Below are 24,206 nucleotides of genomic sequence, written 5' to 3' on the forward strand. Positions count from 1 at the left end.
CAACATGATCTTGGTTATCAACACGGGGAGAGGGCAAATGGACTTCCCTACTCCCCTAATCATGCTAAGTAAAACTCCAAGATGCAGAACTCATACTTCGCTCCCGAGTATCCATAAGATGTGGAGGCAGTTCAGGCCGATGTCGCCGACCTTCTCCTTCCCCAGACGTTCGACCAATCCATCGAGCTGCGGCCACCTGGTTGGTCCCTAAAGAAGCTCGACGAACACAATGCGACCTCACATTGTAGTTCCTTCAAGAATCGCCTCGCTCATCAATGGCTCTACCCCATTATGTTGGGACTCCTGCAACGTGACATCGAATGGATTCTAGGCGGGATGCCTAGAATCTCAGCCAACAACCCAGTCGTCCCTTCCTTCATCCTCTTCGCCACCACAACAAAAATCCTCATCCCTTCCAACTCCCTCGTATTGTAGAACCGTCGGACTAAGTCCTCGTGGTAATAGGCTTCAGTCGAGTACCACAAGCTATTCCAGTCTCGACTGATCATTTCGTCACCGTAAAACGGCGCGAAGTGGTCGCCTGTAAAAGCTTGCTCCGGCAAAATTCGGCGTTGTTGAGCCATTGGTGTTTGGAATGTAGTGGGGGTTTAAATGGGATGTGGTGGTGGGTTGTTAATCGACCAACCGGGCAAACAAAGGGTGGTGGTGGAATGGTGGTGCGGCAGCAACAAAATTTAGAATTTCCGGTGGTTTTTGCTTATTTAATTTGGTGGAGGTGGTGGTAGGGCGCGTTTGCAGTCGATTTGGGTTGGGTATTGATTGTGGGCGTGGGTTAATTTAGGTTTTCTTTTATTTTTATTTTTTTTTAGGTTTTGTTTTAAGCTTTGGGCGTTAATGGCGGATTGTGGAAGCTGATCGCGACTGTTGGTGAAGGTAAGGGCGCGGGTGCGCTGTCGGTGGGCGCGGGTTGGGCCCAAGCCCAAATCGAAATTTGTGATTTTTTTCGATTTTTCGCGAAACTTCAAATCAAAATTGCCGCTTCGTTACCGGTCCGATTTTTGCGAATGAGTTATGAAAATGATAAGGAGAGAATTTCCAATCCAATGATCCATAAAACACTCTATTCCGACCGTGGATGACATATAAGATAGTGGAAAACGCCTCGAAGTGCGTGCATGACGTACGTTATGCGAACAATTGGACTCTAAAATCATGGATTATGTCAACCCGAATCGTAATACAATTAAACGGCCTAAGCAACTGTAATGGGACATAAACATTCTAGGATCTGAAACATTTAACACCCACCCCAAACAAATTTTTACAACGGAGCTTAGAAAATTTGTTCTTAGCAGTGGGTCTTTTAAAGTCAGATTCCCGAGACTTCCTATATTACTATGTTTATTATTTAATATATATATATATATATATATATATAGGGCTGGCTAGGTAGACAGCAGAATTTCAGACAGCATCCAAACAGCAGAATATCGGCCGTTGGATCATAGCTGATCAAATCTGTGAAAAAACGATATTTCGAATGGTCTGGGTTTCGAAATTCTACTTTTACGAAGGGTTTGGATTTCGAAATTTCCTCCCAACAATCAACAAACTAAGATCGTCAACAAACTTAACAAACAACAAATTCAAAATCAAAAGCACCGAAATCATCAACAACAAATCATCAACAAAATCAAAACCACCGAAAAACCCAAAATCAAACCCAAAACCCCTTATTTTCGATTTTCAAACACCCAAATTTAAAGAACCCATCTTAAAATTCGATTTGAAGAACCCAAAAACCCCCATTCTTGATTCTCACAAGGTATGTACTTTTGAAATATTTTGAAATATTTGTTCATTTTTTTTTATTTATTTTTTTTTTAATTGATACATGCAGTTTTTGCTAATTACTTGTTGTTTTAGTTTGTGTCTGGTTGCTAGCTGTTTGGGTTTTTACTAAATGATTGGTGTGAATAATTGGGTTTTTAGGAGTTATGCTTGTAAAATGGTTAGGACTTTGGTTCAGTTGATGAGAACTCTTGACAGAATGCCTGAAGAGGTAAAAAACTAATAATCCATTTCTGCTGTCTAAAGTTACACTGTTGGTTTTGATGTATTTGTGAACATTTTATGAGTTGTTGATAAAATGTTGGAATTGATTTGTGTTTCAACGTTCTATTTTGATGAAGTTTCACTACTATGATGATATTATGGTATGATCGATGTTTCATCTTACTTGTTATGAAACTTAAATGTAGTCATGCAGTATGTTTTAGCTTGATATGTATGTCGTTACGATCCTAGATTTGTTATTGGTTCGCTTGGTAGTTATTTTTGTTATTAATTACTCCTAGGTTGCATTTTGGTATGTTTCTGATCCTCTACTTGATATATGAAAGTGATTTTGGTATTTTTTGTGCGTCTCGTTTGTCCGGATCATCAAGAATCCGGACCTACTGCACTGTAATGAGTCGCCAATGTTCCAAGATTTGATTCAAATTAAAAGCTAGTAGCTCGATGGTTTGTGTGCTATTGTCATCTGATTAGTACTACCTCAGTAGTTTTAACATAATGTTGTATTTTTCTCATCATTATTTCGTTATGTTTTATTGATCAGTTCCGTGGACCTTCCGAAAGTAGCTTGTTGTTTCATTGATGGAGATTATATAGTCATTACTTACATAAGCTGATATGACAGTAACACCCTGAAATTTAAACATTGTGCGACTCTGTAAGAAGAAATTTTGCTGCTAGTCTTCCCCTTATTTGGCCTGAGCCTTCCCCTTATTTGGCCTGAGCACCCTCCTATTTTGTTGTTTGCGTGTGACTTTCAGGTTTGCTGGAATCAGTCTTTGTTACAAGTAGTGGAAAATCACAAGGCCTGCAGCAGCTCAACAGTTCGGTAGCTTTGTGCAGCAGCAGCCGATTCGATAATAAACAACCCACAAAACAAGGATGGAAAAAAATCCTAACATTCAAAATGAGAAGGGAAAATATATATTTGAGAATTCAAACTGGGGTGAAGTAAACCAAACAAACAAGCCAAAGAAAGGAAGCCCCGAATCCAAATACAATTTTTTTTAGCCATTTTATCATTTTTTTTTCTTTCCTTTTTGAGTTTGAGACAAGAAACTGGAAGAAGAGCTCTCAGGGCTTGTTTTGCTTGTGTGTTTGCTTTTCCGACATTTATAACATGAGTTGGGTATTGACATTCGACAAATTCCAAAACCGGATTGGAAGTGGGCCTCGAGGTCAAGCAATTTTTGTGATGCTAATGTCACCGATAGCAAACAATTAATACTCAAGTATATCGAAGCTCACTTCATTTGAAATGCATTTACGGGTTCGAACTAGTACTAGTAACTGCTTAGATGGGCTATTCAGAATTTCAGATGATAGAAACAAGTTGAGTTAGTACATACCAAAAATATAAAGATTTTAAAATAGTAAACAAAAATTAATCTAACACTAGTGAGAAGAAGAAAAAAGTACGTGCAATTGTTCTTTCCATTATTTTCAAAGGACAACTTGATAGGTCATCAAAATCTATTACAACTTGATAGGTCATTAAAGTTACAAGGGATCACACCCCTTACATTGTTTGTCGAATCTGCTGCAAGTTCGCCAGCTTCGGCTCCTTTAATCGTGTAGACTCCCTTATTGTTTGTCGAATCGCTAACATGCCAAACCATAAGCCTTTAAAGTCAAAATCGGCAAAGAAAGCCAAGACCACAGCAAATGGCATTCCAACAAGATAAAATGACCAGTGATCACACTCCAGTGTTGCCCTTCAAGCAGTTAAGTTGACTAGATTATGTCTAGGCCCATACATATACGCTATACTCCACCAAGGAAGACCCATACAAAAAAACACATCTGGAAAGAAGTTTAAAGAAAAGTACTTTTATTCTTCTTAGAACCTGCATGTCTACAAATGAAGTCCTCCTCCTTATCCATAAACTTGGGAGGACACTCAGAAAACTTCACTAATTACACGGAAGATATATCAACACATTCACTAGCACAAATAATTTACATGGGACAATCTATACTATAGAATATTCTAGATTCTACGACTTTATATAGGAGTGCACGACACTTTCAAGGTTTTGTATAGCTTTCAACCATTTCATAAGGCTTCACACATTCGAAAAAGAAAAGGATGTATGTTCCTGCAAATTAATAACACAAAAAGTTGCGGGCCCAAGATAGAGACCAAGCAAGGCGGTGCATGTTTACGGGAAAATATCCTCACACGACATATCGCCCGGCAGAAAAACCAATGACATTTCAATCATTTCACCGGTGAACGCCAACCCTAAAATAGACCTTTCGGCATCTCTTTCCTTTTCTCCTAACCTAGTCTTCCTTTGTTCAACTCCACTCGATTAAGCCTTTGCACCACCTCCTAAAAAATAAAAAAAACATACATTTAGTGAGTATTGACCATCATAATTATGCACTACCTATTTTTTTTAGGTTGGAACTCCCCACAGAGTATCTATGTCAAAAGGCTGATAGAAACACCACGAAGAATGTAGACATCACCCGTAAGAATGTAGACATCAAAGGCTCGGAATTGCCTTCTTTTTAAGTTCAAAATGTCCTACCCGCCATTTAAAAACCATCATGCCATAGTCGAGGTGACCTACCCGCTGAGGTCCCAAATCATCGACCTCACGGCCAGATGACGCTTAAGACAGTTTCATGTTTAGGGCTCCACTCAACCTGGAATACCTCTTCCCTGTTGAAACCAAAACAAAGAGCAATAGTAAGAGACCAAACTAAAAGTCCACACGGCACAGCAGAAATAGAAGGGGTAGAAATCCTGCTCATGCTTTTAATTGATCTAGCAATTGAAAGCTTGAACTCAGAACTTGATCGATAAGATGAATGAGAATCAACTTGGGCTGAAGAGAAAGCCAATGACTTTGACTAAGAATTGCGCCAAAGCGAAAAGGATCTTGCCGGTAAAAAACCATAACCAAATTGATGACCAAAATATGAATACAAATGGCATTGTGTGGGCTTTTTCGACCTGCAATCTATAAGCTCTAAATTTTTCCTTGTGTAAATCTTTAATTTCAAATATGGAATTTGAAATCTAGAACATACTACATAAAAACTGGAATCGATCGACAAACAAAATGCAAAGAACAATTTCATTAGCTAGTTCTTTTCCTAAATTCAATATAAAGCATTCCCTAGGTAGATTCTATCCAACTTCCTTCTTTTAAACAACCACAACAACATAAAATTACTTAATGAGACTACAAGAACAAGCAAAACAGCACCACAACCTCAAATATTCTCAACAAATCAACTAAAATAGGCCTAGCAAACCATTGAATCAACAAACAACCTCAAATATCAACTAATCAAACAAAACCAACATACCCAACAAATATTTCAAAATTTTCAAAAAGTACATACCTTGTGAGAATCGAGAATGGGGGTTTTTGGGTTCTTCAAATCGAATTTTAAGATGGGTTCTTCAAATTTGGGTGTTGAAAATCGAAAATAAGTGGTTTTGGGTTTGATTTTGGGTTTTTCGGTGGTTTTGATTTTGTTGATGATTTGTTGTTGATGATTTCGGTGGTTTTGATTTTGAATTTGTTGTTTGTTAAGTCTGTTGATGATCTTAGTTTGGTGTTTGCTGGAGGAAATTTCGAAACCCAAACCCTTCGTAAAAGCAGAATTTCAAAACCCAAACCCTTCGATATATCGTTTTTCATCAGATCTGATCAGCTATGATCCAACGCCGATATTCTGGCTGTTTGGATGTTTGTCCTAAATTCTACCGTCTACCTAGCCGTATATATATATATATATATATATATATATATATATATATATATATATATATTTTATTTATTTATTTATTTTTAATTTTAAAAAGAAAACAATAAACAAGAAGGACATAATTCACCTCATAGAGAAACATGACTAAAAAAAATCGAGAAAACATGCAAGAGTGGAAAACGTGAATTATGTTTAAACGTGGACTTAGGATCCGGTACTTACAGCCACACACACTCCGTAGGGAGGGGCCCGTTACCTTAATGGTGCACTCACCAATATATGGAAATGAAAGAAAATACACCAAACACAAAAGTTGAGTCGCTTATAGTCGATACTTTCGAGACTTATCTAAACATATGTATGAACATGCGGTTTATCATATATCAACAACCGAAATAGTTGTGGATCATTCCATAAATAAATATCACAGAAAACATATCCAAACACAATCAAGCACCAAGATTTCCTATGACGCAACCTAGTAAAATGAAAGCGAAAGTCGGATAACCCTATTACTTAACCTAGCATGCACCTTTTTTTTTTTATTTTTTTGAACGAGAGGGTGTCCTAGTGAATAAGTGTGGAAGAGTGAATGGTTGTGGAGAATATGGTGGATATGGGTAAGTTGTAGAAGGAAAGCATAGAAAAAATGAGGATGTAGGTTTAGCACAAAACTCATTCATAGTGTAGGTAGGGACTGCCTCAAGTCCTGAAAATGAAGGTGTCACACACTTTTGTCTTCTCAATTTTGTTTACTAGGTGAATTTAAAAAATTATGAAGCACGTAAGAAACAACAGGATCGAGTGCAAACTCGAGATTCCTTTAAAAGGGGTGGAAGGAGGGAGATGAGGTGGATGTTGTGGAAAGTAGTTCTTGATAGGGTGAATTATCACCGCTCTAAGAAACTCATCGAATTGCTCATCTAGATTGGTCATATCCTCGTTACTATGATAGTCCTCTACATCTTTGAGAAAGTCATCTATCTCATCCTCATCCGTAATATGTGTATCGACTAGTGTAGGGATGGAAATGTTGGAATCTGAACTTCCAAAAGAAAGAAATTTGGGCATATGATTATCCGGGAACGTGTTGTTGAAATAATCTCGAGCAAAGCTCTCGATCATGCTAACCTCTCCATCCATAGACGAATCGGGTAACTGTGTCTTTGTTTTAAAAATATTGACTTCAACAGCAAGATGGCCAAAAGACATGGACATTGAACCATCGCTGCAATTAATGAGCGCTTTGGCGGTTGCCGTGAAAGGGCGCTCTAAGATGATCGGACACCAGTCGTTAATCCACTTCAGATCGAGGATGACAAAATCAGCGGATAGTAAAAATCCTGAATTTTACAAGAAATATTTTCGACGACACCCTTAGGATACTTAATAGACCGATCAGCTAATTGCAAACGCCATTTTAGTGGGTTGCATCTCGTCCTAGACCTATTTGTCTATACAAATAAAACGGGAGTAAGTTAACACTAGCCCCCAAGTCTAATAACGCTGTCGTCAGATAAGAATCTCTAAGGTGCATTGTACAGTAGGACGACCAGGGTCCTTGTACTTAACAATTCCATTATGTTCAGATATAATTGGGAATTGTTATGTTAAAAAGGCGTCATTTGGTATATTGGTCTTACGCCTAGTAGTACACAATTCCTGAAGAAACTTAGCATGGTGTGGTAGCTTTTTTATAGCTTCGAGGAAGGGAAGGTTTATAGTTAGATTCTTGAAAACATCCCTAATCTCCTCATAATTTGTATCCCTAGTTAACACGGCTAATTTTTGTAGAAACGGCGGTTTCTGTTTATATTTAGCAATGGTATCACCTGGATGTTTAACCGTGGCTTTCTGTTTCTTAGGTTGTGTTGTAACTGGTACCTCTACAGTGGTAGGCTCTTCAGTTTCTATTTCGGTATCTAGTAAAATAACAGGTGTAGGGGCGACTGGTAGGGTAACTATAAGCATAGTTACTTTGTTATCAACCACTCTGCTAGAACGGAGAGTGGTGATGGCCTTTAGCTCACCTACATTTTTATATTCATTACTAGTATTATCGGTTACCTCAAAGGCTGTATTTGTTGTTTTAGTATTAGGTATTGCGTGACCTGGAAACACACCTTTGGGTTGGGCTTTATCTTGAGCCAACCGTTTGGGTTAAATTATTAACGGATTGTAGAAGCCGTTGGTTAGATTGAGCCATGGTTTGGAAAAGTTTTGGCTCACTTGTATGAAGGTGTCAAGACGATTCGGTTGTGTGGGTGTAGTAGTCACGGGTGGTGTGACTGGAACTATTTCATGTGAATTATTTATGGATGGATTTTGATAGTTATTATTTACCGGAACGATACCTCTATTAGCATTATAATTATTATAACTACCTTGACTTTGTGCTTGACCTTGTCGAGGTTGCACTTGGTTGTTATAATGATTGAAATTCCCCGACCACCGTCCTTGTCGTGAGTGGGGCTTGGTTAAAGTTGTCGCGTAGGCCTAACATATTGATTATTGTACCCTTGAGGTGTGACGGTTGGTTATTACTCCAACCGAAGTTGGGATTTTGTCTCCGCGGGCGTTAGGTTCACTATTAATAGAAGAAGCCTGTTCATAGGCTATAGGGGCTGATGAGTCGGGATGCTCGGGGCTCCAACATAAACTACATGGATTTGAATTTACATTCATGACGGGGATAGGCTTTTGTTGAACGAAATGGCCTCTACCTTTTTAGTGAGTGATTCGATTAGAGTTTTAAGCTCGAATCGTGTTTAATTTTAAACATACCGGCGGCCTTAACTGTATTTGATGAACTAGCGGAGCGGTGGATATCATCACTACCCCCAGTTGTTATTTCGCTTAGTTTGATCCTCTAAAAATTTATAAGCCTCCGAGGCTCCTTTGCTTAAGAAACTACCCCCATTCATTATGTCTAGGACTTCTTTATGGTGGTGTAGAAGTCCTTTGAAAAAGGCACGAACTAACGTGTCTTTTGCTAAGTTATGATGTGGACACTCTATAAGGAGATCGGTAAAAGCGATTCCAAGCCTCGAAAATGATTCATGAGGATTTTGTCGAAAAAAATGAATCTTGGAAAGCATCTCGTCCGTCTTTAGGGGTGGGTAAAAATGTTCCATAAACAGCTGAACAAGTTTAGCCCATGAGTCCACAGAATTAGGCGTTTGGGCAGTTAACCAAGACGCCGCCTTATCGGCTAAGGTGAAAGGGAATACCCTGAGTTTAATTTGTTCCGCACCAACCGTAGGATGGTGGAATGTTGTTAGGACTTGTTCAATCCTACGCATGTGCTGATAAGGTTTTTCATGGTCTAATCCATGAAAAACGGGTAACAAATTAAAAATATTTGGGGATTCGAAATCCCCAATCGGGTCTACTAGAACGATGCAAGATTTGGGGCTATCGCTCAAGGCTTTGTAGAAGTCAGAGGGAGGAGTCTCTTCTTCGTCGGGCATTGTGTCAGGTGATGTGTGTGAAATAGTAGCTAGAGGTGTAGTGGGTGGTATACTAGATAGACTTGTTTGTTGACGTTGTTGTGTAATTACATTCTGTGTTTTTGTTCGGCCATACCTTATTCTCATACAAGGCTAAAACCAAACTTAGCTAAACACATCAACACTCCAAACAATTATGATATACTAGTATAAAACTCTAACAGGAGATGCGAGGTGTGGAAGAAAGGAATACCTGATTGCGTCCTTGCTTCGCTTATGAATAGCGTCTTGTTTACGCGTGTTCAGTGTATATAACAGGTTAGAACACTGAAAAATTTGAAAAATCAAAGTTCGAGTCAAAACTGTAGAATTTCGGAAAAATTAACAAAGGCTGGTAAGGCCAGATAGGGCGATCGCTCCGGGTAATTTTCAAATTACAGTGTTTTTTTAGCGGTCGCTCCCATATATGGGGTCGGTCGCTTCGGCATTCAGGCGATAGGCGCTTCGCTCTTCCTTCCGAAGTGGCGGCCATGTAATTTCGCTGAAATTTTTCAACGATGAAACGGAAAGCCACAGTATGAATCAAACACGGGTGGGTGGGTGAAATGAGACTTTTAAGAAAAGTACTTACACTATGAAAACAATGCGAAAGTGCAACTAAGATGGCAGCGACGCCATTTGATAATGATAAAATTGAATAGCTTACCTACGAAATGAACGATGAAACTCTAAACATAAGTAAAACTAAACGCTAGGTATGATGCCTAATTTATCAAAGATTTCTACTCTCAATCCTATGAGATATAGTGGAGTAGAGTGATTCGTTCCACTCCTAGTCCTTCCGCATGCTGTGTTATCACGTGTAATTACTCTACTTAAGGTCTAATGAGAGATTTACGAAAAGGCAACTAGACTACGATGCAACTACCCACAAGATGCAACTAGTCGGTTATCAAAATAACTAAGGGAATGCTACATTGATTCGATGATAAGGAGTTAGAGGGGATTGATTCCACCTTAACTTCGACTTAATCTATTAACGACGAATCGTCAGAATCCGAATTGAATCGCCGGCGAACAATTGGTTCTTCCTAATCCCTAATTACACATGGCATTCCTACCAATTCATAACTAGCATGTGAACGATTAAACCCATTCTCATGGTGAACTAATCGTTTCTAGAGTGGAAAGGAAATTACGGCGATTCTACGATAGTCGAATCAAGCTTTCATCAAGGCTTCTCAACCCCTCTAATGGAGGTTTAGCCGAGAATCATTACGCAATCATTTCCGATTAAAGTTAAACTAAACATGATATAAAGAATTGAAATTTACTAATCTAAATTAAACTATAATTAAAATCTAATTAATAACTAAGAATTGAATAACAAGTAGTAAATGAATCAGATCTAACACAAATGTAAATGACAAGAATCAAAATTTAACAACTAGCTATTTTATTAATCAAACTAATTAAGAGTAATGATTCTAATAGTTTAATCTAAAACAAGAATTGGATTTGAAATTAAACTTAATTAAAACAATTAAATCTAGATCTAGAAGCTATTCTAATGGCTACTTTCTATTCTAAGCTCCTTTATTTTCTAACCTAAAAATCTACCATTCTCTACTAAAAAAATCTACCATTAACAAAGAGCTAAGCTTTTGTTTTTATACTTTCAGATCCAAAAATCATGCATGGGCTTGGAGCCATGTTTTGGGCCAGAGAATCAGGCCCAAAACCCAATCTTCAAATCAAAAAGGCCTCTTCAGCTGCAGTTGGATTCAACAGACTTTTCGTCCACTTCTGCTCCTCTGATTGGATCACGGCTTAGACCATTGGAAAGCTCTTTCCGAGCCGGTCGTTTTGACATAAGGTAGGCCCCATTCTAAGGTCTGAGTCCAAAGATATGGCCTTCTAAGTTCTCATTGACTTTGTGTCTTTTGTTTCGCCCACTCGTCGACTTTTCAGCTTTTGACCGGGCTTTAGAAAGGCTTTGTCTTCTTGAATCTTGGCCTTTAATCATGGAACTCCTTAGTAACCGACCTTTGCTCCTTTATCTCACTAAAGTGGCACATTTCGCACATAATGGACTTTGAAGCTGAAATGCATAAAACACGTGTCGGTGTTAACTCTTAATTATTACTCACATAATTGGTCTAAAAGTATGTCTGTTACAGGGTTAAAACTACAGTTTTGGGCTCTTATCAGTCACACGATATGAAGTTGATGGAAGTGAATTTTGAATGTGGACGAAGTTGTGGAAGTTGTTTGACTCGCAAAACATGCGCGCAATTGATATTGATTTTACGTGTAGGTATGTAGGCTTTGAGCATAAGTTTTGAACATGGGCTCTGAGTGTGGGCTTTATTGTATATAAGCTTTGAGCATGAGCTTTTTGGGCTCTGAGCATAGACTTTATTGTAGGTAGGTAAGTAGGCTAGCTCTGAGTGTGGCTCTGTATTGATTTGGGCTTTTATTGGGCCATATTTGTGAGGGCCGGAACAATAACCACAAAAAATTAGGTTTGAATTCATTTTGTAGGTGAAGTTTTGCGTACGTACTTATTTTAAGTTAACTTAAGTAGCTAATTTTTAGAGAATGAATATTATATACGAGCTGCAGGTTCCATTTACCACACTTTTTATACCATAGTTTATACCATGTCCCACAACTTTATGTACAACGTTAATTATAACCTAATTTTTTGTGGATGTGTTCAACTAACCATGAAGATCATCTATACAAAAATTAAACTAATTTGATAATGTTTAACTATGTCAAAAAATAATTGCAAAATTATAAAATCTTAGCCATTTAAAAAAAATCAAAATTGATAACGATTTTTAACTAGATTAGAGATTTCTAAATGAGACGAATTTTTGTGGAGATGTTATCAATGGTTAGTAGATCATATCCACAAATTATTAGCACTTAACACATCTTGTAGGAGAGTGTGGTATAAACTATGATATAAAAAATACGGTAAACAGAACCTGCTCGATATATAATAATAATAATAATAATAATAATAAAAAGGCTTTGTGTGGGGTCCATAATGCCCCATCTAGCAGCTGTGAATATTTATCACAAGTTTTGACATGGCAGATCCAAAGTCTTATAGGGTATGTGCTGTTTAAAATGTTAATTTGAAAGACTATAAGATCATTGTTGATTTGGTCAACAATGACTGCTTTGTGGGCTGAACTTTTATCATTCGACTAGCCATTTGGCCCGGCCTATGGCCGGACTTGTTACATAGATTGTTAATGACTCAAAAACCTAAAATCCACTTGAATAAATAACATATGTATATTGATAGCTAATGATTCACTGCTTATAATATATATATACTTTGTTTGATAGGTTTATGTTTTTCTAAATTTTTTTTTTGACTATTATTGTAATATACGAGCATTTGAAATATATATTAGAATATCAAACAAATCAAATGGCCAAAATTTATCAGTTTGACAAAATTCCAAGCAATTTTATTTCAATTCCATGTTCAACCCAGTAAATATATTGGATATGGATGCTAGCGACTTAAGTGAATCCACTACCTATAGACACAATTACTTAAGGCAACATACTGTTGTTCTCTTTTCGAATCCTTAATGCACAATGTCCCCCCAATAACAACACTTGAACGTGTTATCCAACATATTTGCATCTTGGGAATAATATAATCAGCTACCAAACATTGACCCGCTCTCAATAGAATAAAAAGTAGGCAAATAACAAAAGTCAGAACTAAAAAGAGGGATCAAATTGAATGAAACAAATTGTTTGAATACAAAATTTATCTATTTCACTAAGATAACCTAGCATGTTTTTGTCTTTAAAACTTTTGCTTAGGTGTCGTTTTACTGTTTGTTTTGTTCTAAATCTATATATGCAAATCAGTATTGTACCTTATATACTAAATGTGCACAGTTGCCCATATTTATAAAATAAGATACAATAAGTTAGTATTTTTTTTTGGGTAGAGTATCATTACAGTTTGTAACTCATATTAACGACAATCTCTGCAGATATATTTGCTTCCCTCCAAATGTGGGTAATGCAAATAGTTTGCATCTTTTGTTGGATAAAATTCCATCTGCCTTGTAGCTTCCAAGGTACTGATTGTGTTTTGAAAGCAAATTGATGGCTGGCAAAGATCGGCTCCACCCATAAGTGTAGCCATCCATGAGTCACTGCATGTTCAACACTTTCCAAAATAGCAACACATTCCGCCCGATGATTTGTTACAAATTTCCATAGCCTAGTCCTTTCCCTGCAGCCATAAGTATTTATCTTTACTTGTTGGGTTTTGGAAGGTAATCAAGTTCCCTGAAAAGGTAGTTTGGGCTGAGCATATCTAGAACTAATGCCCCAAGAATTGAGATCTCAACTTCATGCTTGCATCGGTAGGAAATAGCTTCAAAGAGTTTTCCTGCTGCGAATACATTTTGTTTAATGGTGCCAACAACAGCTGCTCCCAAAGTTAGTGGTCAGCTTCACTGGGAGAGCTTAAGAGCATATCTCAACATGTGGAAATCAAGTCTGAACTTGAACTTACCCACCAACCAGTTCGAAACAGACCTTGTGAATCTGCCCTCCCAAAGAAGGTGGTGCAAGTTTTCTTCTTTTTCACCACACACAACAAACTTAGATGCCAGCAGCCAGCCTAAGACCCTTCTCTTGATCATGTAATCTGTTGTGGTACATCCATGTTATTGTTTCTGGGATATAGCTGATACCTTAGGGTGTATGTAGTAATGTAGTATGTACTTGCACCAAATGGCTATGTGCCAGCTGATTTTGGGCTTCTTCATTCTGATTTGATAAAGAGATTAATTAGTGAAAGAAACTTATCGTAATGGAACCTAATAAAACAAAACAAAACATCGGGATTCAATTGATTAGAACTAAAATGAAAAAGAAAAACACCAAAACCTATCTATTAAAAATAAGTTGTAGTTGGTTTGTCTCATGGTACTATGGTATGAATAAAAACGTATGCTAGTGTCCCCTAAATACCATAAGCTGCAGCAACATCTACTGAAAAGAGCTTCCTCATTCGCAAAATACCCTCCTTAAATGAAGTCCCCTAAATACCCGACTCACTTAAATTTTGAGATGGAAGAAGATGAACTTCTCCTTAAATGATATAAACACTTTGAAAGATCAGCAAGGTGGTCAATTTATCAGAAATAAGCAAGGGTTAGACAGACCCTGTGATATAATATGTTCCATCTTTGTTGGTTTTTGGTCCTCTTCTAGATAGTGAGCTCGATGTACTGATAGAGGAGGATGCAATTGGGACTCAATATGTAAAATTATCTTAATGAATATAGGTAGGGTCCGGTCTAACCCTTGCTTATTTGTTAAAAAAAAAAAGAGGTATGTCATGATAGTTTACTTAACCCACCCCAAGAAACCATGAGTCGTGATCTTGGGAGGTCTGAAAGTTTCAGATGCTAAATACACTTTTTAAAATGAAAGAGTTGGAAGAACAAAATGAAGTAAGAGTATATTGAGATCCCCACCTACAATACATGACATGAGATATCTGTTAAGGGTAAAAGTTCATCAATGCCGAGAAAAAGACAAATTTCAACCAGTTGAGAAGAACTCAATAATCGGTAAAGCTTATTAAGATAATTATGTTTCCAAATAACAAAGTGGTCTTTCTCACTTCGCGAGTTCACAATCTCTTTAATTTAGTCAAGAATTTACAATCTCTTTAATTCAACCCCATAACTCATATACATATATAAGGTACAAACTGCATTATTACAAAAGAAGAATGCATACCTGGTCTCTAATCTCTTCCCCGACTTTGCAAATAGAAAGCGCCTCAAATTCAAGTACAGGGAAATCAACCTCTTCAAATCCGAACAATCGAGAAACCTTAATTAACAAACAAATAAAAATCCATCAATATATGCTAATGGAGTGGATTTCATATCTTGTACCCCTACTGTGTATAAACTTAAACTATGAAGCCATGATGATGTATAGGAAGAGGAATCTAGAAGTCGGGATCCCCTCGCCTCCTTGAGAATGGAATCAAAATGTTCCTATATGCTGAAGAGTATTAGCACATATGCAACTGGCTTGGTAAAAAAAATTCTTCGTCCAAGGTTGGCTCCTCAATTGATTATCTAATTTATTCAGATTCATCATGTATAGTCTAATCAGAAAGAGTTTTCTGGATCACTCTATTCCAATTCTAGTTCATGGTGCTGAAGCCGGACAGTTGAAAGGCAAAACTCCCTCGGGTTTTCCTAAAGTTCCACATTTTACCCTTAAAATCTTAGCTATTACTACTCGCATTTTTCCTAGCGTATTTCCCTTAATATAGGCAATATTATGATACTAATTTGTGTGACTACAAACATGTCCATGATGCTGGTCACATGGTCCAAATAGGCCAGCCCAAGGCTGCCTTGGAGATGCGCTGGAAAAGGTGGACTTCATGAAAACTTACTACAGATGTTGTTGACTCAAAATATTGTGTTGGATATGTATAGAGATTCAAGTACATCGCTCTGTATTGTCACCTTGATATATGGTTTGAAACTCCATATTTTTCCTTTTCTTGCATCAGTTGGAAAATGGGAAGTCACATTCTTCTTACAATTAAGAAAGCTAGTTTACCTTCACTAAAAAAAAGAAAAAAAAATTGACAATGAAACAAATTATCAAAAATGCTTAACTGAACAGAGTAAAATTTACTGAAGGATATTTTTCAGAATGACAACCCCACGGGACATTCTCTTGTGGACATATCGTCACCATTTTGAAATCATTACACGTGAATTAAAGCATGAAGTTCAGAGATTAGTGAATAGTTAGGCTCTAAGAGAAACAAATTTCCGTTGGCCAAGAGTCCTTCCTGATCCAACTTAAAAATTGGGGATTCACGCCTTTTTTCGTGATCGAAACTCTCACTATTCCTTGCTCTTAAGTATTGCAAATCCTCGGGTTTTCTATAAACTTGAGGTTTCTTATGGGAATAGTCTTGGAATACATGGTTAGAAGGATCAAACACGGATATTCAATGCTAGATACTTTGTTTACTTTCAAGTAACTGAAGCACTAAACTATGATAATAACAATTACAAATGATAATATTTTTTTTTTAAACAAAAAAAAAAATAGAAAAAAGAAACACCTATTCTTAGACCTTTGACCCAATAATTTCATTATACAAACAATGTGGAAAAAGAAAATTTGTTACTAATTTAAAATAAATTATAGTTTCCCATGTTTTATTGGGACTCTTTCAACTTGTTCCTTTAACAAACGACTTAAAACTTCGAGGTGAAAAACAGTCGACCCACATATTTATGCTTTAACATCTATAGAGACATAGATTGAACAATTATATTGCAATGTTACTAAAGAACATTCACTATATTTATTGGCTTTAATACAAATACCAAACCTTTTATTAAATATTGTATGATCCAAATTTTGGTCTAGTCCACATGCTTCCTACTAAATGCAAAAAATCATCATAACTTCATACTGTAAGGTACTCCTAGTAAGTCTTACTAAATAGAAGAACAAACATTCTTACTCGTTAGCAAGTAATTGCTTGCAAACCTAAGTTTGGGCGGTCAAGGATATCATGGTTAAATTGTTCTTAAAAGTGTGAGCTATATGATTTGATAAACAGACAGACTAAATTAGAGTAGTGGAATTAATACCCCGATATTGTTGGCTCCCATATATAGCTTATGAACACCATAATCCACTGCCTACACAAACCAACCAAAAAACAAAATAAACAAATTATTTAATTAATTAATCATTTCTAGTTCACACCATTATTGTCACTGATTTTTATTAAAAACAATATGGATCTAATAAATTGAGTGAAGAAATAGATCGAAGAAAAAGAGAATAGTAAAAAAAAGATAGGTTTAAACATGAATAAAAAGGATTAGGAGATGAAAGGAACTTACGGGTGCTTGCAAAACATTGGGCTATGAAGTGTGAGCGCATACTTGCAAGTTGACAACTCCATTATAGAAGCAATCACAGCTCTAGGCTCCGAGCACACAAATCTTGTTGGTATACGACTCAGATTTGGATAAACCACATAGTTAAGGTTTTGGTTTCCTATTCTAAATAGGATTCTAATTTGATACCTACCTCTATAAATACGAGACCAGTTGGTGGGATTTGTAAGGTTCAATTTGTGAGAGAGAGTTTGTGAATTCTTTCGGGATTCGTTTGTGAGTGATTGTACTCTATTTGTTTATCTCTTGATTAGTAAAATTATCCTCTTTTGCTTGGTGGATTAGGCTAACGCCAAACCACATAAATCTCGTCTCCACTTCTATTGGTTATTCGTTTTGCATTGGTAAGTGTTTTAATTGATTTGTTTTTTGTCGATTTCTATCACCACATTCAATCTTCTTTGTCCAATTGTCACGCTTCTGCATTCGTTTACGTAACAAATCCTACCTATGCATAAACACATGGAGGCCGATGGATTATACGTGTCTAGCGATTCATCAGAAAATTCAACTTGGAACTAAATGATAAAAATATTAGAGGATTCAAAAGTCAAGCTGATTTCTACATAACTCGGTTTCTCGAGGCCGATTGGTGAGATCACAATTTGTGCCATTGGTATACTAGTGCACATGGTACCTATATGAAATATGGAGCGCGATTAAATACTATTATCCAGGTTCCCTAACTTTGGTCACAATTACGTAAATCTACCTTTGAGAAGCATCTTTTGAGCGAGGATCTTTCAGTAGTTTTGCTTTTGGGGTATGCAGCCCACTCCCCATGACCTCCTATTATCGGAGGAATGCTCACCAACCACTCAGGAACACCGGCTGGATGCAAAAGAAATAACCTAATAAATCTTTAGATAAAAAAATGCTAAACTTAGGTCACTACTCCAAGATACTCATGTTAGTTACAAATACTGCACCATGATCTAGAGATTACCAATGAAAAGGTGAAAATGTAGACCTGAAACTTGTGTATTTATAATAGTCCAGTGCATGATAATCTAAGTTTTATTGGCTTATTGCAAATTTCTCACCATCAATTTCCATCTACATCACCTAGGATACTCTCGAAATTGATAATCCTGTCAGCTATGATAGAAAGTGCTACGGCTCTAATAAGGCATGGGCACACCAATTCACATTGATAATGAATTATCCAACACAGCATGGAACCCGTTTTGAAGTTTTGGGTATCAACGCCAATCTGCATTGTGGTCTTAATAGTATAAATTTAATAAATAAAGAACTAATCATATTGAAAGAGTTCACCTTTAAATTTCATATGCAAGAATGACACGGAACTCAGTTGATTAAAAACACTAACATTTGAATTAATGCTAAGAAAAATTACCTCTCAAGGATTTCAAACAATTTAGACTAATCATATTGGCATTAGACATCCCAAGTTGATAGTTGTCTGCATCTGAATACAAAGAGTTCTCCTTTAAATTTTGACATCCAATCAAGTTTGTGGGCTCCTTCTCTTCCAAACTCTCTTTCTCTGATATAGCAACCAAAATATGCCACATGATAAATAGAATCATTTTATAACAATACATTTAACCTTTATGAGAAACTTGCAGACGAAAGGATTCAAGGAGTAGTAACATCCTTCAGATTAGGAAGGCTATTTTGTTCTCCCATGTAGAACTTCCTGACTATTATTATCACAAAAGGAATTGCTGACCATCTCACGCGATTGCTCGTGGCTCTCGATCTCGAAACAAAGTAGTAATAAATATTTGAATTCCAAACACAATATCATGCCGTGGAAGAAACCCCATGATCAAACGACAAATTTGATGTTTTGGAGAAAGTCCGCTTCCACTCTTCAGGTAAGAGACCATGGCATCTACTTCTGGACCAGAATTCAACCCCATATTCACTTTATACTAAGCAAAGGGATCATCAACAGGAATCTTATGTACCAATAAACTCTATCTACATCCATATCTTTTCTCACAAATGAGACCTGATGCCCAAACTGGCAGATAAAAATAAGAAGAAGCCAGATATGAGTCCTCTAGAACATTATAACTATGAAGCCTCTAGCATATTAATGAATCTGAAATCTCTTGTGTTGCTGATTTTCAAGTAAATCCAAGATTCACGATTTATTAATAGAAAATTATTAAAGCAAGTTACCTTTAGATGGCCATAATTCAAAAAGTGGAGAATCCCACCTATTTCGCCTATCTGGAATTTCAAATCTCCTCACCAAGTCTTCAATTCTGTTGAATCAAATGCAAGCACACATCATTTTCCATACTATTTATACAGGAAAAACTAATCAGTTTACAATATGGAATGTCTCGGCTTAGAACTCTAACATTTACAATGAAAACATTGTGTCTATAGAGCAACATGAACTCACATCTTATCATTATATGTTGACTCCCCATTTTCTTGACTCGATGATTGATTCGAAAAGCTTTTGGTTTAAATTGAGTCTGGTGAAGTTTGAAGAGGTTAGATAAGAGGAAGAGAGAGGTTGGAAGGGCGAACAACGGTTGACTTTTTACATATTTTTTGTGTGTGAGAGAGAATCGAAACTTTAATAATGTTGGAAAGAGAGAGGGTTTGAAGAGATTATTTTTTTTCCCCCCAGAGTTGGGGTGTTTCGTAGAATTGAAAAGAGAGTATGGAAAAAGGGGTTTGTTTTTTTAGAAATCAGCAAAAAAGAGAGTAGATTTGCTTTTTTTATGCTGAATTATTGTAAAATCTGATGTGTCAATCTCAGAGAAAAAAGAGAGGCTGACGTGGGTCACTGGGAGCATTCTCAACTACTCAGTATTAATGGTCTTTGATTGGATGGGGTTCTTTTGAGCATAATTTGAAACATTGTCGTGGGCACGGGCTATAGACTAGTATATATATACATCGGCCATGGAAAGTAGTCGAAGGTTTAGAGAGTTCGGTTTATTAACTGCGTTGGGGTTATTTTGGGATGTACGAATATAGTTTATAGTCACGGGCTTTTTAGGTTTAACTTTTCCATTTAAGTCAGACACATCCTCTGATTTTCAATGAGTACAAAAATGACGTGGTACTATGCAAATTGATTGTGTTTAGGAAAGAGTCTGTTTTTATAAACTCACTTTCGTAAACATTGGTTTTAGTTCCTAATTACTCGAAATTACCAATATGACGTGGCACTCGAGAAAGTTAGAAAAATAAAGTCAAGAAAGTGCAACTATAATATATCGCTAAATCTACCGTGCGCGAGATGTACTGAAACTAATGGTGCGCGCGTTTTCTAGCCACACATTTGCGAGGGTAGAACCGGAACAAACCGGGTGAACAAGTCAATGCAACAAAAAATCACATAAACTACTATTTCGGTCAACAAGTTAATCCAACCAAAAAGTAACAAAAAGTACATAACATTCGAAAGTATGATATATATAGAGTCATATCTATCGCTGATTCGAAAGTGCTAATATGACATATATAGTGTCATATATGAGATAACATTATCGATCATATAAAAGTGAGATAACATTCGAAAGTAAGACATATATAGTGTCATATCTATCCGTGGATTGTTGGTACCGAACGTATAAAACTCTAATTGACATATATTATAAAAAAAGTAACATAACATTCGAAAGTATGACATATATAGTGTCATATCTATCGATGAGTATTTAAAATTATATGACATAACTCCTAGGAGGTCAAGATCTAAAATTATTGTGAATATACACATTGGTTCCTCCTCGTATGATGAGGACTTGCCTGATTAGTACTAATTACAGTAATGAGATTAAGAAACCAATTCTTGATTGTAATGCGTGGGGAGAAAGGGACTATGAACATCTCATTATTCATAGCTACCGAACTATGAACAATTCTACTTTCCTTATGTTTTCAGATACAGACGCATTACTCTAACAATCAATGTTCATAGTCATGAGCTATGAATATTCTTTGTTCATACCACAATTCGACTATGAACAATGATTGTTCATAGTTCGGTAGCTATGAACAGTGATTGTTCATAGTTCGGTAGCTATGAACACTCAATGCTATGAACAATGAGTGTTGAGCTATGAACAATGAGTGTTCATACCACAATTGACTATGAACAATGATTGTTCATAGTCGTGAGCTATGAACATTCTTTGTTCATACTACAATGGACTATGAACATAATAACAAAGGTTGGAGCTTTGCAGAGGAATATGTCATATGTTAACATAACATTCTAGTATGACAAATATAGTGTTATATCTATCTGTGATTCTTATGTTCTACTACCAAAACTAATATATTATAAAACTGACATAACATTCGAAAGTATGACATATATAGTGTCATATCTATCACATTCACATAACATTTGAGTATGACATATAGTATCATATATATCAGTGATTGTAGAACTTATGACATACTACCAACTGTATAAAACTCATACTAGCATATATTATAAAAGTAACATAATATTCAAGTATGACATATATCTAATTGTGATTGCTACGCTTTATGAGACCCAACGTATAAAACTCTTATTGACATACTATCCTCTTAAACAATTGTTTTATTATACCATCCATAAAGTATGATATACTACATCCTATATGACATTTTTATAACATATATCCATGCTTTTACAATGCAATAATCTTGGGTAGTAGGTCCGCATTACTCTGTACTCTATGAAATATTAACTTATGAGTAATACTCGTCACACCCGATTGTCTCTCAGACACGGCAAATTTATTCCAAAAAAAACTGGTCTTTGCTCTCTCTCTCTCCACCCCATTTTTTTGTTAATATGACCATTATAACCTTAAATAACTCTCAACTCTCTCCACACCCCCATTTTTGTTAATATGACCATTATAACCTTAAATAACTCTCTCCACACCCCATTGTAATTCAAACGAGCTCTTCAATCGTGCTTACTACCCACCTAACACTCCTACCACTCATGCTCTCTGAAATTTCTCCCCTCCCTCTGTTGTTCTCTTAGGTTAGTCTTGAGTCACCCACAAAATTGTTGTTATTCCCACCAAATTTTCACTTTAAGAATGGACTCATGTGTCGAAGCAACGCTTCAAGATAAATTCCCCTTAAAAAAATCAAATGATAACTTTGATTAGTGTTAAAAGTGACATGGAGTCAGCTTTAACACTACTGCAATCAAATTATTATTCGATGATGAACTTTACAACAATGTTGAAATTAGCTATCCCGATATGACCTAATCATTTACAACAATTGAGGTAATAATGTAATTTAAAGCTTGTATATTTTATTTATTTTATCAATAACTTAGCAAAAACAATTTTAAATCAATAGTATCTAAGATCAAGGGTTTACGCAGGTCTTCAAGATCGCCACTTTCGTTGATCCGATGGTGTTCGACAGGTTGGTATGACCGTTGGAGTTGTGGTTGTGATATCAAGGTCTGATAATTCGACTTGGGCCCTAGAGTTTTCTTGAGTTGCTAAAGGAGTGGAAAATTTAGACCATCCGTAAAGCCGAAAATATTGAACAAAAACCAAAGAATATAGGCAATCCAGTTCAAGAAATGTGGTCATCCATTTGTGTTGAAAGGGGAATTACTAAAACGGGTGGATGGATACTGAGTGTTATGTGTGGAACTCATAATCATACTATTGGGGAGCATCTTATTGGTCGTGCATTCATCGGAAGGTTAAAAGCTGAAGAAAAATTGATTGTTCAGGATTTGTCTTTGAGTGGTGTTAAACCGCGTGAAATTTTACCCCTCTTGAAACAGAGAGATGACAATAATTTGTCAAACAAAAGCACTTTATACAATTATCGTCACAAGAATCAGTTGGTTCGGTTGAGTGGAAGAAACCAAATGCAAGAATTTCTAAGAAATTTAGAAGAATTTGGGTACACAGAGTTTCATAGGGATAATCCAAACAGGTGAATGTAGAGATTTGTTGTTTGCACATCCCCAATCAATTCATTTGGCAAAGTGTTTTCCCGAGGTCATTGTCATGGATTGCACGTACATAGACGAATGTCTTCAAGATGCCATTGTTTGAAGTTGTTGGGTTCACATCCACGATGAAGACATTCTCATTGCTTTTGGGTATTTGGAGATTGAGAAAGAAGGTTCTTACCTATGGGTTTTGAAGAGGTTCGTGATATTCGACTACAAAGCTACTTCTTAAAGATAATTACGACCGATTGTGAGTTGGCACTTATGAATCGATAGCTATAGTGTTTCCTGAAGGTTTGCACACTTCTTGTGTCGAAGTTCACATCGAGGAAACATCGAGACAAAGGCCAAAAAACATTTGAGAAATTTGTTGAGTATGAACAATTTATGTTTATGTTCAAACAAAGGATAACAGCTCAATCTTTGAAGTTGAGTACTTGGAACACCTCGTTGTTTTAAACTTGAGCACGGAGATCATTATGGTGTTGTGGAATACATAGAAGACCAGTGGCTTTCGAAGTACAAAGAAAGGTTTGTCTCGGCTTGGATAGATCTCCATATGCATTTTGGTACTTCGAGCAGTAACCGAATTGAAAGTATGCATTCCTCTTTGAAGAGGCATTTATGTTCTAGCAATAATGGTAACTTCAATAAACTTTAATTTGATTAATAATCTCCTCGACAAACCAAGTGACGAGAAATTGAAAGTTCTTTTAATAGGAGCTTGAATCTCTGGGATCATCGTTACAAACAAAACACATATGTGCAACTTAGAGGGTACATTTCTAGAGATGCATTGGATTTGATAGCAAAAGAGCTAATAAGGTCTGTTAGAGTTGGGACAGATGAAATTCGTTGTCGTTGTGTTTACAAGAGTATGTATGGGCATCCTTGTGCGCATGAGTTATGTGAAATTGTTCTAATTGGTAGGGGAAGCATCCCCTTATCTTTGATACACCCTAGGTGGAGACAGCTTAGTAGCACTCCGATTGATCTTCCTAACTTTGATATTCAGCCCGAGCTTGCACAGATTAGGAAGAA

At 36.5% G+C, this 24,206-nt stretch overlaps 3 long non-coding RNA genes across 3 annotated transcripts; 1 reads left to right on the forward strand and 2 right to left on the reverse strand.

The window, feature by feature from the left end:
* Positions 1-1,580: 1,580 nt before the first annotated feature.
* LOC147481297 (uncharacterized) lies at positions 1,581-2,868 on the forward strand. The gene is made up of 3 exons (XR_015206346.1): positions 1,581-1,786; positions 1,954-2,023; positions 2,799-2,868. It is a non-coding gene; the product is annotated as an uncharacterized LOC147481297 (long non-coding RNA).
* A 10,514-nt stretch (positions 2,869-13,382) lies between these two features.
* LOC147481298 (uncharacterized) lies at positions 13,383-17,279 on the reverse strand. Its single transcript, XR_015203856.1, has 3 exons — positions 17,177-17,279; positions 16,919-16,969; positions 13,383-13,494 (listed from the first exon to the last, which is right to left on the reverse strand). It is a non-coding gene; the product is annotated as an uncharacterized LOC147481298 (long non-coding RNA).
* Positions 17,280-17,563: 284 nt separating this feature from the next.
* LOC147481299 (uncharacterized) lies at positions 17,564-19,522 on the reverse strand. Its single transcript, XR_015206848.1, has 3 exons — positions 19,388-19,522; positions 18,594-18,743; positions 17,564-18,064 (listed from the first exon to the last, which is right to left on the reverse strand). It is a non-coding gene; the product is annotated as an uncharacterized LOC147481299 (long non-coding RNA).
* Between the last annotated feature and the right edge of the window lie 4,684 nt (positions 19,523-24,206).

This window comes from Coptis chinensis, chromosome 8, assembly GCF_015680905.1.
Source record: "Coptis chinensis isolate HL-2020 chromosome 8, ASM1568090v1, whole genome shotgun sequence".
In the NCBI taxonomy this organism is placed as follows: Eukaryota; Viridiplantae; Streptophyta; class Magnoliopsida; order Ranunculales; family Ranunculaceae; genus Coptis; species Coptis chinensis.